At 36.3% G+C, this 15,671-nt stretch overlaps 1 long non-coding RNA gene across 1 annotated transcript; it reads right to left on the bottom strand.

Moving 5' to 3' along the window:
* Positions 1-6,191: 6,191 nt before the first annotated feature.
* LOC139969484 (uncharacterized) lies at positions 6,192-13,645 on the bottom strand. The gene is made up of 3 exons (XR_011793729.1): positions 11,380-13,645; positions 10,369-10,567; positions 6,192-9,968 (listed from the first exon to the last, which is right to left on the bottom strand). It is a non-coding gene; the product is annotated as an uncharacterized lncRNA (long non-coding RNA).
* Positions 13,646-15,671: the final 2,026 nt, after the last annotated feature.

Raw genomic sequence — 15,671 nt, 5'->3', positions numbered from 1 at the left:
CATTGTGCACGCTATTCATTGTTAGGCAGTCTAGAGACAGGGCTTTGCTGAACGTTGTTTGTTTCATAATATCGGAAGTTTTGTAAGTTGCACTTTTTAAAGATTGAAAGACAGATTAAATCTCTTTTCATTTTATAACATAATATAGCTACTCTAACTTGTCATTTTAAAATTTTCATCTATTTCGTGACAATTTAAATAAGAAAATTATTTTGCATACTCAACTGCGATTTTTTTTTTTATCGCCAGACACGCAAAAAAACCCCCAATTTTTCGGGGCTTTATCCCCCAGGATCCCCACAAGGGGTTCTACCCCATGACCCCACCAAGGCCCTAAGGCGGGCCCCTGGACACTACGCCTTTATGCTCGCGTGCTCGGCGTGTTCGCTGGGCGAACACCGGCGGGAAATCGGCAGTGTGTTCGCGGAAAATTAAAAGTGCAGTTATGCATCATGTTCAAGGTTTTCACGGAGGCCTTTGAGAAAATGAATGGTTAGTACAGTACAGTGTATACATGCTGCACTAATGCTATGTGTAGGCCAAGGTTCACGAAGGTCATTGGTTATATTCGCGCGCCGTAGACATAGGCGTACGAGGCGGGGGGGCAGGGGGGCAGACTGCCCCCCCAAATTTCCAGAGGACAAGAAATTCGGGCAAAAGTCCTGAAAAATTCGGGCAGCCTAAGAGGAGAAAAAAAAAATATATATATATATTTTTTTTTTTTCTCCTCTTAGGCTGCCCGAATTTTTCAGGACTTTTGCCCGAATTTCTTGTCCTCTGGAAATATATATATATATATATTATATATATATATATATTTATATATATATATATAAATATATATATATATATCTATATATATATATATATAATATATATATATTTCCAGAGGACAAGAAATTCGGGCAAAAGTCCTGAAAAATTCGGGCAGCCTAAGAGGAGAAAAAAAAATATATATATATATATATTTTTCTCCTCTTAGGCTGCCCGAATTTTTCAGGACTTTTGCCCGAATTTCTTGTCCTCTGGAAATTTGGGGGGGGGGGGTCAGTCTAGGGGGGCAGTCTGCCCCCCGCCTCGTACGCCTATTGACAGCAACGTTACATTATTAGTTGCATTGAGACCGTCGGTATAATGCGCTATATAAATAAGTTATTTAAACAAAATACGTTGTGTAAATTGAGCACGATAAATGCAAAAATCTTTGCAGACAATGGTAAGGACTATTAGCAAAACAAATCACAGGAAATTTGGAAACGCATCATTGACTGCTTTCAGCATGAAACTTCTTTGTAACGCCGGGGAGTGTTTTTAACCTTCTACTTTGCTGTTGATTGTTATCATTTACTTGTTTTGAAACAAATTCAATATACAAAGGATTGGAAGAAATGTTGGTTCTTTTGAGAAGTTGCGTTTTTTTTACAGAAAGAAAGAAAGATATTATTCCAAAAAGTACGAAAACATGTTATTGGAAACCTGCTCAAATACCGAATCCTGTGTCGTTGTACTCTTGTTTACACAATTTACACGTTGACACTGAGGGTTGTATCTACGATTTGTGCAAACAGATGAATATTTTTTTCAACTCCCTGGTTTAAAGTTGCAGGTAAAACGGCATGTCTATTAAGTGTTTATATGAATGAGGAATTGTTATAACGGAACGCCATTACTCTTTTAGAGATGTGTAACCATTTTCTTTAAAACTTTCCTAGCTTCCAAAATTGTTATTATTTTGAATTCTTATACATGAACTCATACTTTCATTTGCGGCTTCATCATCTGTTACTAACAATGTGTTCAAATTTGTTGTATCACAGGGTTCTTGTGTTTAATTGTTTCTACCTGGTAAGTTGCAACACATAATTTAAAAAACAAAAAAGCACCTACGGTTACAGTTTACCGTTAATCAATGAATCACAGGTAGGGATGTGTCTGTTGTATAAAGCTTTACAAGATTGATTGCCCTACACAACAAACAATAACAACACCACTGAACTGAACAATGTGGCAACAAACACGTATTTAATGTAGATCCCACCCGTACAGTATACCCACAAAGAAATGTGTAATACCCACACGTTTATAGTATTCGAGTCCAGTTTTCTGCACTCGGACTTTAGACCAATTCCAGTTTGGTATATCATCTTGCTTGGCAGATCTCTTATTTCTGAAGTCTACTCTTTGAGTGTCCAGAATGAGAACTTATGTAAGGAGTCAATGCAGTCTTACACATTTAGCCACACATACATTGAATATATATGAAATATGAATATATATATGCAGTAGCTTGCCCGAATCTTTTTCAAATTTTTGCCCGACAATTCTATGATTTTCTTTATTTAGCATCATGATGCCCGAATATTTCCGTGTAACACCACCGTAAGCGCAGTTCATCTGGGCTCCCACGCTTTTGCTCGATCAATTTTTTTCTAACTAGTCAATTGTTTACCTGGACAAAGGGTGGCGGAACCGGGGGGGCACAGGGGGCACGTGCCTGAGGTGCCTCAAGTTAGCAAGAGGCCAGGGAACCAGAATGAACACTCGGGAAGGGCCGTTTCCGGCCATCTGAGGGGTTTGTTAAACCAAAAATTTTCTAGTACGCTCCGCGCCAACCGATGGTGGCACTCCGCTCAGATAGTCGTGCATACAACGTTGCAAATCCTGGCTAAGCCCGTGACTTTTAATGAATTTCTGTGGGGCAAACTCAAAGCTATTTTGAATGGAAAAAATTTGTTAAGATATTAACAAGAAAAAAAACTTTAATTCGGAAGATTCCTACATTAGCAACTAGCATGATTTCACCTCATTTTGTCTCAAAAGAAAAATTGTTCTTGGTTTCCCAATTTGCGAATTGGATATTGCGGTGCTAGTATGCATATTTTCCTTGGGGGGGGGGGGCGTTGATGGAGTGATGTTTATACACAAATATGATAATGCAATAAGAGTTATAAAGGGTACTAAATATAAGGCTGCATCAGTCCAATCGAATTTCTGCAAAGTGCCCTTTGAATTGATGTCGGTGCCCCCCCCCCCCAGATTAAAAGTGCTTCCGCCGCCCTTGACCTGGACATCCCCAACATGAGTGTTAATAAGAAACATTTTTTTTCATGGATGGGGGGGGGTGCAGGTTTATCATATTCTTTGTTATATTTTATACTTTTTTTCTGAGACAAATTGCAGTCTCACCCGACACAGCGACATTATCCCGCCTACGTGTCGTTGAACAATGTATGTTTTTCTGGAGGTAGCTGAGTACTATGTTAAAATAATAAATAAGGTAACTAAATAGGAGCTTAAAAAATATACTGTCCCATTTTTCCCTTCAAAGTGATGTTACCTGTTTTTCTTCTTCTAATTTACCAAATTTTTGGGGAAGTGTAAATTTCTAAAACGTGAGATTATAAAATAAAGAATGTTTAGATGCAACTTGCAAGGCCTCAGAAGTGCCGTTTCCGGCAATCTGAGAGGCATTGTTTGCCAAAAATTTTCTGCCCCCCCAAACTGAAATGGTCCCGTACGCCTATGGCCGTAGACGTGTTTTAGAGGTTACGGAGGGTCAGGTTTCCATGGATATTAATCGAAAATGAATAAGAGTTTAACTGACGCTAAAGAAATGGATCGTCTTGGGCAGATTAACAAATCATTGCAAGTATAAATAAGTAGCTCTGCTGTGAAAAAAAAAGTTCAATATCGGCTTGCTGTTATCGGCAATTAGGCAAAATTTTACCGATACCGATATGCTGCCGATATTGCAAATATCGGCCGATACCGATATTGAAAACGATTATCGGCGCAACACTACTTTTAAATGATATCAAAAGTCAGATATCAGAGATTAAAGGTAGAATTAGTCAAAAGGAAGGAAAAGATAAAGGAAAAGTGTTTGACTTCATGCACGCACATTTATAATAGGTGTGTCAAGATATTTCAAAACATATAATTGCTATGGTTACAACACAGCGGTCAGATTTCAAAAGTTCAGTTTAAGTGAATCGGAATCTATGCTATAATTCCCACAGAAAGTATCGAAAAGACTCCTTATTAGAATTAATGAGTATGTCAATTGAGGTCCTCTTATTTGATAACTATGATGATCTAGGTAAATGATGAAGCAAATTAATTTGATTTGGCTGATCGTCGCTTGTCCGTATTTGTAAGATGATAGTTCTTTCAATTCTCGTATGAAAGTGCCCCGAGCTAGGGACTTATGCCTTGAAGACGTTTGAAATGAAAGGTCAGACGTCAAAGGTCAATTGAACGAAAATTTAACATTATTTTACTTTGGCTATGAGTGCAATGACACTGTCGAATATAGACTTGCAACCTTACTAAATTAGGTATACTTAAAGTTCCGTGATGACTGAGGTCAAACGTGATGTGGTTTTTAAGATTTAAGATTTTAAGATTGTCGTGAAGCCCACACTTAATAGTTCGTAAAGAGGATTTTGCAACGAGATATGGAACTCCGTGTATTACCCCTCTTGTTTCTATGCTGCTCCTTATTTGAAATCATGACAGGAATAGAGTTGAAGTTTGAATACACGTAACAGCAGAGCCTTTACAGAAATGCTAAGATCAGAGATGAAGGGAAACAACATATATTTAAAAGAAAAAAATGGATATTTTAAGAGTAAATGTGTGACAGGTTTCGTGGCATGCAGTCATAATTTAAGTATTACTCAGCCAATAAATAACATTAACACTGTGAACAATTGCCATTTTGGAATTGTATAATTATATAAGCTGATATTTTCTCGGGACTTTCCAGTACTATAGTTTACTTCTATATATGTATAAATGCAATGGGAAGTCACTTGGTTTACTGCTGGGCAATAACAAACAATAGAATATATCGAGAAGAGAACAATGATGATTGAAGAGAAATATTTACAGCGTCAGTTAACAATTGCGTGTCTGGTTTCATATCTATTTCGTGTGCTCAGCCGTGCATGTGATCTTGACTGCAAAGGCCTTGATGACCTTTTCTGCATTTGACTCACAGAGGAACCGAAGTCGGTACAACTCGACCACAGTGATGTTATTGGTGTGTTAGAGCGAATAAATTGGCTTTGAATAACTGTCATTGAGGGCATATTACCCAATCATAACAAACATAACACCACTCAGACTATTTCTGAGAACTGATGTGATCCAAATTTCGTGTCCCCTTCAAAACTTTCTCCAAATCGAGACAGACAATGAAGCAGGGGAGCAACCACGTATACTTTTTGGGGAATGAAACCCCCGGAAAAATTGGGAGGATCGTCTTCTCCCTTCACCACCCATCTACCCCACCCACACTGATAGAGAGACTATTTCAAAAAATCATGAAATACAGTTTATAAGCATTTAACATGTTTTAGAGATACAACATATACAATCGAAGCCTCTTCAACATTGTTTCAATAGGGAAAAAAAATATAGCACGATTTTGCACAAAGCACCTTCCGTTTCACAAACTTTCTTACAGTGGAGGGTAATCCCAAATTTAGCAACACCGCTATCAAATACGGAAATATACCGATTGTGTAATTTGGGACTTGGAAAATCCCATCGTTTGGTAAAAATCAGTTTCGTTTTATGAAGAGGTACCCTTAAAACATGCGCATGCTCACAGTCAAATGCCAAACATTTCAAGTCGGTTACACAAAACGGGAGGTACAGAGCTTAACACGAACAGATGCATGTATGCATGAATTTGAAGCAGGCTGCCTTTTTTGACGTGATTCTTCAAGATGCCAACAGGTTTGTTTCTATTTATCAATATCAAAATAATTACAATACAAGAAACGACAACTGAGCGAAATTCTTAAGTAACGGGAAGTAGTAAGATCATGGATAACGGACAATAAAAATTGAAGGTGTGGAATGGACACAGTTATTGAAATGTCAATATATGAGTATATGTTTGTGTCGTAGTGTGTAATTGTTATGAACTTCATTGGCGAGAAGAAAAAAACGTTCAAAAAGTGATATGGAGGCGTTGGCGGTTTTAGAGTCGCTTTCTTTAAAAGATATCTATGTTACATTTGTAGATACCAAGAAATCAATATCAGTTACGGGGCATTTTTTTTTTTTTTGGAAAATTTAACATCTTAACTCGGAAAAACGTCGGTTTCTCTTATCAGCATAATGGAGTGCATATTCATACCAATTTGACAAATATATATATATATATATATATATATATATATATATATATATATACTGCTTCTTTTGCAAAATGTAATTCATTCAACTCCCAAAAAAACTCTGGTACCGTAGGGCTCATCGAATACACGTTATATGTATTTGCAATCATTTCCTATAAGGGCTGGATAACTCAAATATTTTACAAGGCAAACAATCTTTATCCACCACGATACTGACTTTTCTTAGTTTAAAATATATTACCATATACAAAAGAACGGAAAGCCTCAGAAGATGTTATGGTGTTATTGTAAAACAAGTTATTGTGTGTGAGCGAAACGCTCATTGGTACAAAGTAACGGTTCTAAATTTGTGCACAGTTTAAAATCTGCACCATTACTGAAAGTTCGTAGTTCAAGTTTGAAAATCATTTCTTAGCCTTACTACCTTGAATCTCTTCTGACGGCCTAAATGGCTGCTATTTTAAGACAGTTAGCAGGCCACATGAAGAACGAGAGGAGCCGAATGGCTTGTAATTTACACATTACGGAGGGTGGTTATCCAGTTTATACAGCTTAAACTTATTTAGGAGATTTTTCATTATTAAAAAAACATTTCAGATCATGAAAAACCTGGATTTCTCCTAGTTGCCAAAAATCTACCTTACTTTGCCTAGACAGGAATTGAACCTTTGATCTCCCTGATGCTATATTTTATTGGTTATAATGCCTTTATGCACTCGACCATAGCAGTGAAATGAAATTTGAACCGCTAGGACGTTCGTACCATAATATTTATTTCTTCCCATACTCGTTAATATCACAATATAGAAAGCAAAACACTATTCTGTAAGTGCTACATAGATATACATACACTGTTAACAATAGTTGGTCAATATGACTAAAAAAAATTAGTCACAACGATGTCTCTATCGACCAGTTTCTTCTAGTCATTTGACAATATAACATTAGTTTTGTGACTAATTAAATCAAGTTTTCGGACTAATTAAAATTAGTCATACTACGATGCCTCTATCGACCAAAGCTTAGTCAAGTGACCAGAAATATATGTCATTGCAACTGTGACTACTTATTTAGGTCACAAGACTAGTTTAAGATACTGATTAAGTACTAATTAGTTAAGAAATGAGATAGTGACACACATTGTAAGTTTCATGATAATTTTTATTAACATCCAGTATTAATGCAAAATGTGACAAATAAGCATCCCATTTAAAAGTCATCTCATAAAGAACAGTAACAAACACTAAAGGTTTAAGAACATTTAAAACTAAAATATATATTTATGGGACCATTGGGAAAACTTATTTTTACAAAATTGTCAAAATCTTTTCCGATAAAACATTTTGAGAATACTTATGGGATTACTTTGAAATGCTCCTAAGCCATTAAGTTGGCAGTGTTCAACAGTTTGGAAACAATTAGATCCCCTGATGACCTTTACCTACAATTTCTTAAAGACCCTCATTGTCCACTGACCATGCATCATTATGGGCTCCATCAGTTTCATCAAATTAGCAGCATGGAAGAGATGTGGACAGACAGAAAAAGGGAAAAATTGCGAGTACACAATTATCTTAATTAAGATTTTAAATATAAATATACATAACATATATTTAATATACACAAAATAATATATCATATTTATAAATTTATTTATAAAAATAATACCCCATGTCAAATCAAATGGCATAAAAATGCCTTGAGTAGCTCTATATGACCTTAGCTGTTTAAAGGGCCAGAAAATATCCTTATAATCATCATCTCGAATTGGGATGAATACAAATATAACCATGACAAGCTAAACAAAAAAGTGAGATTAAAAGTGAACCATTGACCAGAAAACAAATATCTATGTCTTACAATATCTGACTACTACATTTAAAACAAAAGAATAATATAAGTCATTTTATGAACTTTGAAGTGATATTATTCTGAGTTTCTGACCATGGATGTGATGGTACAATATTAATGCAGAACATGTAAGTTGAATATGTTATTATCTTTGAAGCAACATTAGGGTGGGACAGAAAACAAAGTAGTTAAAACATTTCTATATAGAAGTACTTTATCACAAACCATAAGCTATGTCTTGAATGGTAGAAAATTACCTTTTAGATCAATTTTTGAGGTACATTTTAAATGAGGTTCCCACATTCAATCACACTAACCTCATATAATGATTGTAATTTTTTCTAAGTACACTTAAGTCCATGTTAAAGACTAGCCCGATATATCGAACATCATTGCTGATAATTTGATCTTTGCTTGATCCCAAAGAGGTGCGCAAGTACACAAACAATGATATTATACACTACACATGTGGGGCTTAGGCATGCACTATAGCATACTAGTAGTATGACCGGTGTGCATTATAGAATATAACCGGTGTGCAGTATTATGTGTACGTATATGCTACAATTTCTGCTGTGAAATTATTTGTTTATGACTCACCACAGTTTTTCTATAAGTCAATGATGAATACTCAAGTGAACTATCTCTTTGCAGCTCTTACACAAACAAATATCCTTTCTTTTTCACTTTTAACAAAGAGTTGTTGTAAAGTAACAAAGGCCTAAAGACATTTGGTTAAGTATGTAACATTTGTGCTAGCCACACTCTGTAAATGTAATGTAAATTAACCATTTATATTGCACAGTATTTACGGAACACTTTCTATGGTCCATGGTAACACATATCAGACATTATGCTCACTATGCTGAGCTACATCTACATGTTCCCCAGGGGACATCCCATATCATTGCAGCCATAAAGCAGTGCAAATGCTATATTTTTTAATTACCTCACAGGGTACACTATACACCTGAGTAAAGAGGGGCAATTGAGATTAAATGGCTCCATTAAAGATACATACGTATCGACCAGGTTGGTACATGAACCCACGATAATGGAATCATGTGTTCAGTGCCCTAACCATTCCGCCACAACTTCTGTATGTCTTGACGTACTGTGGTAATTTCACTGATTGCATAATAAGCACTGTATATCACAGATTGTTCGTTATATTTAAGGTAGCATACGTCCATTAAAAGCCCCATTGACTTACACACTAAATCACTAAATTAATGTGGTCTCTAAGTCTAGATAGAAGTTTTCACTAGCTAAACGCTACCCATCACCGGATAGCTGACAAGTTGGCCTTTCATAGCACTATCAATTTTTGTATCATAACCATGTAGTTTTTTTGCTATCGGAGCCGGAAATTTTCGTCACTTGTGAACAAACCTCTTCACTCAGTGGTAAACAATTTTCCTACGCTGCTCCTGGGAGGCCTAAAGGGGTCTAAAATTGCCTCAATTGACCCAATTTTCTCACCACATGTACTTCCATTCATGCTCTTCAACATGCAAGCCACAAAAAAACTAGATCATGATTGATAACAGGTCAAAAAAGATGTGCACTTTTCCTCAGGGGGGAACAATCGAGCGGATGGATATAGACTCTAATAGGAGTATGCCACCTTAAGTGAGAGATGAATTTTTTGTTAATACCAAAATGATACTTTTTATAGTCGTCACAATATAAACCACAATAGAATTCTATGCAATTATCATTTTTGGTCCATAAAGATGTCTTTCAGAGATTTCAGTATGCACTGTGCAGTGTGTAAATACACATATGAGCAATACTGTGTAAGCAGTAACCAGGATTTGATAAGCTTGAACAAGTTGGGTGCATTTATGATTCTTGCAGGTTTTATTGGTATCCCTGATCACAGTCCACTTGGTCTGGCTTGCCATACCTGCAGAAACATCATCCAGAGAAGGGTCAGCGGGGAGGGCTTTTTCGTCTCTGGCTCTGAAATTTGATGAAAACTACTTTTGTTTAGCTCAGCTGATTCCTCCCAAACTGACCTACAGGACATAACCCAATGTATTCCTCAACTGTTTGGAACATGTTAAACTGATATTGCTTGTCACTCCAGTGCAACTGTTAAGTTACTTTATAAGAATAAGAGAAGAGAATTGACGGTGTTCTTTGCCAAAACTGGATCATCGGGATTTGTAAACCACAGCCTAACTGTAACAGTATGTACAGTAGTCTAAAGGAAAGCATATCCAGTCAATTTAAAGGTTTATGCATAGGTTGTTACAATGTATTACAGACAGGTATGAGGGACAAGAGGTGGATAGGGGGCATATTTCGTGATAAAACATTCAAATTTGATGCTCGTCAAAGAACACCAACGTCAAATTACCTTATTCGCTATTGGTGGCAAGCACTGGTTCCTATAGTTACTACAGTAGATCTCCCATGGAAGTATCAGGATATCTCTTTTTGCTGTCAGAGTTGTTTGGAATTTATTGTTACCTCATCTAACCAGTTGAGTCCATTGATACCACAACCGTTCAAAGTATATAGTTGTGAATGCTGAGGACTTAGCACATCAACTTTCTCTGAAAATTGACAAACAACAGAAAATTAATGATAGGCTGAGTAGGCTCAAAACTCCTTGATGCACATATGCAGGTGCAGAAAATGCATACCTTTGTGGATTATTTGCTAAATAAGACTCTCTGTCCAAGAGACATTCTCTGTCCAAGGTATTAGCACTCAGCAGCCACTTCACTGAGCATACAGAACCCTACAAAATTGTGCTACAGCCGGTGTAGACTTGGTCTAGGATACTAACATAACGCCACTATGAACATGAGGCCTAAGCTAACAACTTTATGGGTATTTCCTGCATTGAAACTGAGTTTTTGTCCTTAGTTAAACACCACGTTCTTCCAACTTTAGCAAAAATAAATAACCTAAAATACGATTACCATGTACTTTAGCCAACAAGAACATAAGGTAAGTTCCACGCCGAAGATCTTCAGTTCAAAGTGCACGAAATGCAGACTGGGTTGGTGGTCGTCGAAGTGTCTAGAAACTTGACGTAGGCTAGCCTACACCACACGCGCTCGTAACAACATAGAATATAGTTTACTAGCTAAAAAACACATTTATATAAAATATGTCATATAAGTGTGTATTACTGCTAGTACTATACCTCTACGAGCGCATGTGGGCTACAGTAGGTAGACTAAACTCCTAGCCTCGCTACGCCCTAGCGTTAGCAACAGTTTTGCTTACTAAGGCCTAACGTTATAATTTTACCCATACTTTTCAGCCAAACATATCGCGGATATTCAAACCTTCCTTGAACATTATGTCAATTGTGTCGATTATTATTTATTAGAATTTCAGTTGTGATTGAACTTACCCAACTGACGAAATTTTGAAACTGCTTCTGACGATTGTTAAATGATTAAGAATCTTCTTATTTTGTTGATAGCCTTGTTCTATCTGCAGTTAGGCAATGTACCACGTACGTGCATACAATATACATGTAATCGCCGGACGTCGTCTGAATTTTTTATCTCTGATCAGCTGAGCACACGGTATTCTACGGTACGATGATTGGGTAAAAATAATGACGTAATTTGTCAAAGCTGAAGGCTATAGAAAGTAAACAAACAGAAGACTAGAACATTCTCGTCACGCTTACATACATGACATGCATACTGAGTGTCAAAAAAGTTCTTACAAATTTATGTGACTAATTAATGTTAGTCGAAATGTGACTAGACTTTTGCCATTCGTGACTAACTAATGTTTACAGTGTACGGACGAAGAAGTACAAGAAAATGTACACACAATACGTATATGCATTTCCTCACACAAGAGAATTTGGAAGGAATGAAAACTCGACGAAAGCGTAAAATGTATAGAAATAATTAATTATAGTTTAGCTGATGGTTTTCCTGAAAACTCATGACTAAAAGAACATGAATGGCCTAGCGTATAGAAATATGTGTGAAGTAGTCTAAAGATGACAGTGCAAATGAGGTCTTTTAGGTTACATCGTTTAGGTAATCATAGGTCTATCTTATATGTTAAATTTGAATGATGACGATGACAATGACCATGGCGATGGCGTTGGTGATGGCGATGGCGATGGCGATGGCGATGGCGATGGCGATGGCGAGGGCGGCGGCGTCGACGGCGGCAGCGGCAGCGAAAACGACAAATGCGATGGCGGTGACGATGGCGGTGGCGATAACTTTGCAATAATTTAATATGGACAAGTATCTCAACATTAGCATACTCTGAGCTTCAATGTGCAAAGTTTATTTTGTGCAACATGTAACCTGAAGAGGGTGAACTGTTTTGTGTGCAACTGTTTTATTGTAGAGTCAAACTGGAAATTCAGGATAAATAAAAAATATATAAAACTTCTGACGTTGGCTAGGAAACAGAGATTATATATGCAATGTGGAATTTCATATATTGATAAGCTGGGTATGAGGTCAAATAGAGTTCGTACTTGGGAATTATATAGGGAAGTTCCCTTCAGAGGCCTGATCAGATTTTATTTTTTTATTTTATTGAGCAATGCAACACGCTATAAAGATAGGGACCAGACAAGACTTTTTTTGGCTTCATAAATGTTTTATTGATGATGGCGATGGCGATGAAGGGCAGGCATTTCGCTGCCCTTCTTCTACCTATTCTTAAAATAAGTTATCAAAGATTTTTATTACTATTTATTAATACTTCAATCAATATTAAATGACATGTTTTTTTTTGCTGTCAAACTGTAAATTAATGGCAGTTAGGACAGTTGTGAGAAAAACGTACATCATGTAATAGTCGTTGCCTATGAGCCATCATTTATACTGGAATAATGATATGGTCATAATTACAATAATATGCAGTCTGTAATCAGTTTCTTCAACGATGAAATCGGTGCATGTTAGGATCTTGTTATGTGTTTTCTTCTATACGAGCGATTCGATCAGAGATATAGAAAGAATGAACTTACCTTACGTTAGAACTGGCTGCTTCTGTGGCAACCGCTTATGCCAATTTGTTTTTTAAACTCATGATTTGTGTATACATAAAAATAAAGGTAAAAGGGGAGCAATATAGATATTTAAAGTGTTTACTTGAAAGCGGAAAACCGTTGTTATTGATTATGAACTAATCGATTTGACAGGATAATTCATATTTAATTACGCACCGTTTAAATACCTACCTTGTAACACTTATGTGACTGGTTCAATCTCTTCTAGTTAAGACAAAAGCAACCTATTTTTTTTTCCTCCAAAAGGGCGTAAATTATATTGAAGCCGCACTAAAAGGTGTTATTAAACATACAGTAGTAAAGATATCGGCACGCACGGCAATTGTGTGGTACTTGCAATGGGTATGCTGTGTGAGGTTGTGAAGTTATTGCAATACTTATAATGATACTAATAACATGGACATTGTGGATAGTTTTTATACGTTCATTCGCCAAATACATGAACAATCAGAAGGTGAACATAGATTTATTTTAATCCAATTAGGGAAAAACGAAGTATTCATGCTTAGAACTTGGTAATTTGTGAATTTTACATGCCTTCAGTTCCAAGTAGTGTGCGATAGCAGGGGTTCGATCCCTACAAAACAACAAATCTTACACACGGTATTTAATAAACGTCCCAAAGCAAAAGTTGTTTGCACCTTATTTTTTGCAGTTGCTAATGGAATTGTTAATTACTTATTGGTAATTAAATTCATGAGGTAAAAAGAAGAGTATCGGAAAAACAAAACTTGAATGATTCCTTATTTAGATCAGCACATGTCTATATTTAGGTAGGGTTTTGTAAAATTGCTAAGCAAACATACAAGGCATGCTTGAACAAATAAATGTAAGAATACTAATTGACCTTGAGCAATGTTATCTAGAAATTACAACAACAACAAAAAAGGCACGATGCTTTTACCGCTAGATAACCGAGAGAAATTTTGGCATGACCTAAACGAATATCTTGGCAATAACCAATTCATGATCTATACGGAATATTTGAGAAGTAAAATGTTCTACCAGATACGAGATCTTATTATCTCCAAGTCTGGGATGTACAGTATAACCTATCTGTACATTTAAACACGGTATTACAGCTATACAGCAGAAACACAGAAAAGAATTCTCCGTATCAATGTAGGACAGTCAAATATGATATGTACAGGGTATTGAACCGTAACCGATATAATACCGTGCAAATTGTACCCTTTGTAAATACTCTCAAGTAACCTGAGCGGGGGTGGACGCCCCCTTGTACAAGTATCTGACATGTGTATCTTACAGCCTGTACTGTAATGTGGAACGTCAGGCTCAATTTATAGCCCTCTTAGACATAATTCAAAAAGCAAACATGATATGCTATATAGTTGTGGAAAAGTAAATAATTGTAGTTCCCTTGTGCAAAGTTGAGCCTGATTAAATAGTAGTTTATTAATGGGTTAAGAGAGAACCGAAGCTCTACTAGGCTACTTCTGGAAATAACAGGATATGTCAAAACACTGACGAAAAGTGTCACAATAGGTCAAAATTGATCAAACCAGCAATCCTTACAAATAGATGAATATTGTAAACGACGAAACTGTCATCAGACTTGAAATTTGAACGTTAATAACTTAAACCTCAACAGGAGAAAACATATTTGTTTTCGTTTATGCGCCATTTTTTTTATGTTCTGAACCTTCTCAAACAAAGTCCCAAATTGTATTGCAAAGAATGGGATTTGTTTTTAAATATACCTAAAGCATCATGAGTCCGTTTTGTTAAAATTTGGCTGATATATAGGTATATCTCCTATAATATGTAACACTTAAATGACCTTGAACACCTCTCAGGTCATCTTTTGACGTCACTAGGTGTAGATCTCTCTTTTGTGACAATATAGTAATTATAAGAGAACCGCTTGTTTTGGAGTATTAGTGTATGTGGTATCTCCCCAACGGAATGAGATTCTCTCAGCTGCTTCAGTAAGTTGTTCATGGCAGTTATCTCCATCACATGTATCAATACTGATGGTTGGATTGGTATCTCATATTCGGATATTTTGGTCCGGTGGTGATCAATTTACACTTAAGATATAATATACAAGCTAACGTTGTTCAGTTTTATAATAAACACAATCACACAGCTTTTACCGGATAGGTTACATCGACATGAACATAGAAATACTTTCACAGTTCTAATTAACGATGTTGTTTGAAATATGTCTGAATGAACTAAGGAGAAAGAAAGCAAAAATATAATACTCACCGACAAGTCGATTCTCCGATACTTCATAATGTCCAGCATTTGGCGAACTTTTCCTAGCATGAAGCTGACTCGCAATGAAATGACACTTTACACAGTAACTTTATAATCCAAATAAGTTCTCCATTAACAACACTATAAATCGTAAATTGTGGAAACGTTGTGGGCAGTATGCGTTTGTTTGCAATGTTCTGTGGTTAACAGTATAGGCAGAGTAAGCCTTAGTAGAAGAACTTATTCGAAATTGGTTCCAGCATGAGCATTTCCTTTCCCCTTCAAATCCATTGCGATTATAAAGGTTATGTTAAATTTACACTGGCTCCACTTATTCTTGTCTTGTTGTGCATTGAGGTGTACCGGTAGACAGCAAACAAATCCTTCCCAGGACTGACAGATTAAGGTTGACCGTATTAGTTATA

The sequence above is a fragment of the Apostichopus japonicus genome, chromosome 7 (assembly GCF_037975245.1).
Source record: "Apostichopus japonicus isolate 1M-3 chromosome 7, ASM3797524v1, whole genome shotgun sequence".
In the NCBI taxonomy this organism is placed as follows: Eukaryota; Metazoa; Echinodermata; class Holothuroidea; order Aspidochirotida; family Stichopodidae; genus Apostichopus; species Apostichopus japonicus.
The sequence above is the reverse complement of the archived record's forward strand: the minus strand, read 5'-3'. Positions and strand labels throughout refer to the sequence as shown.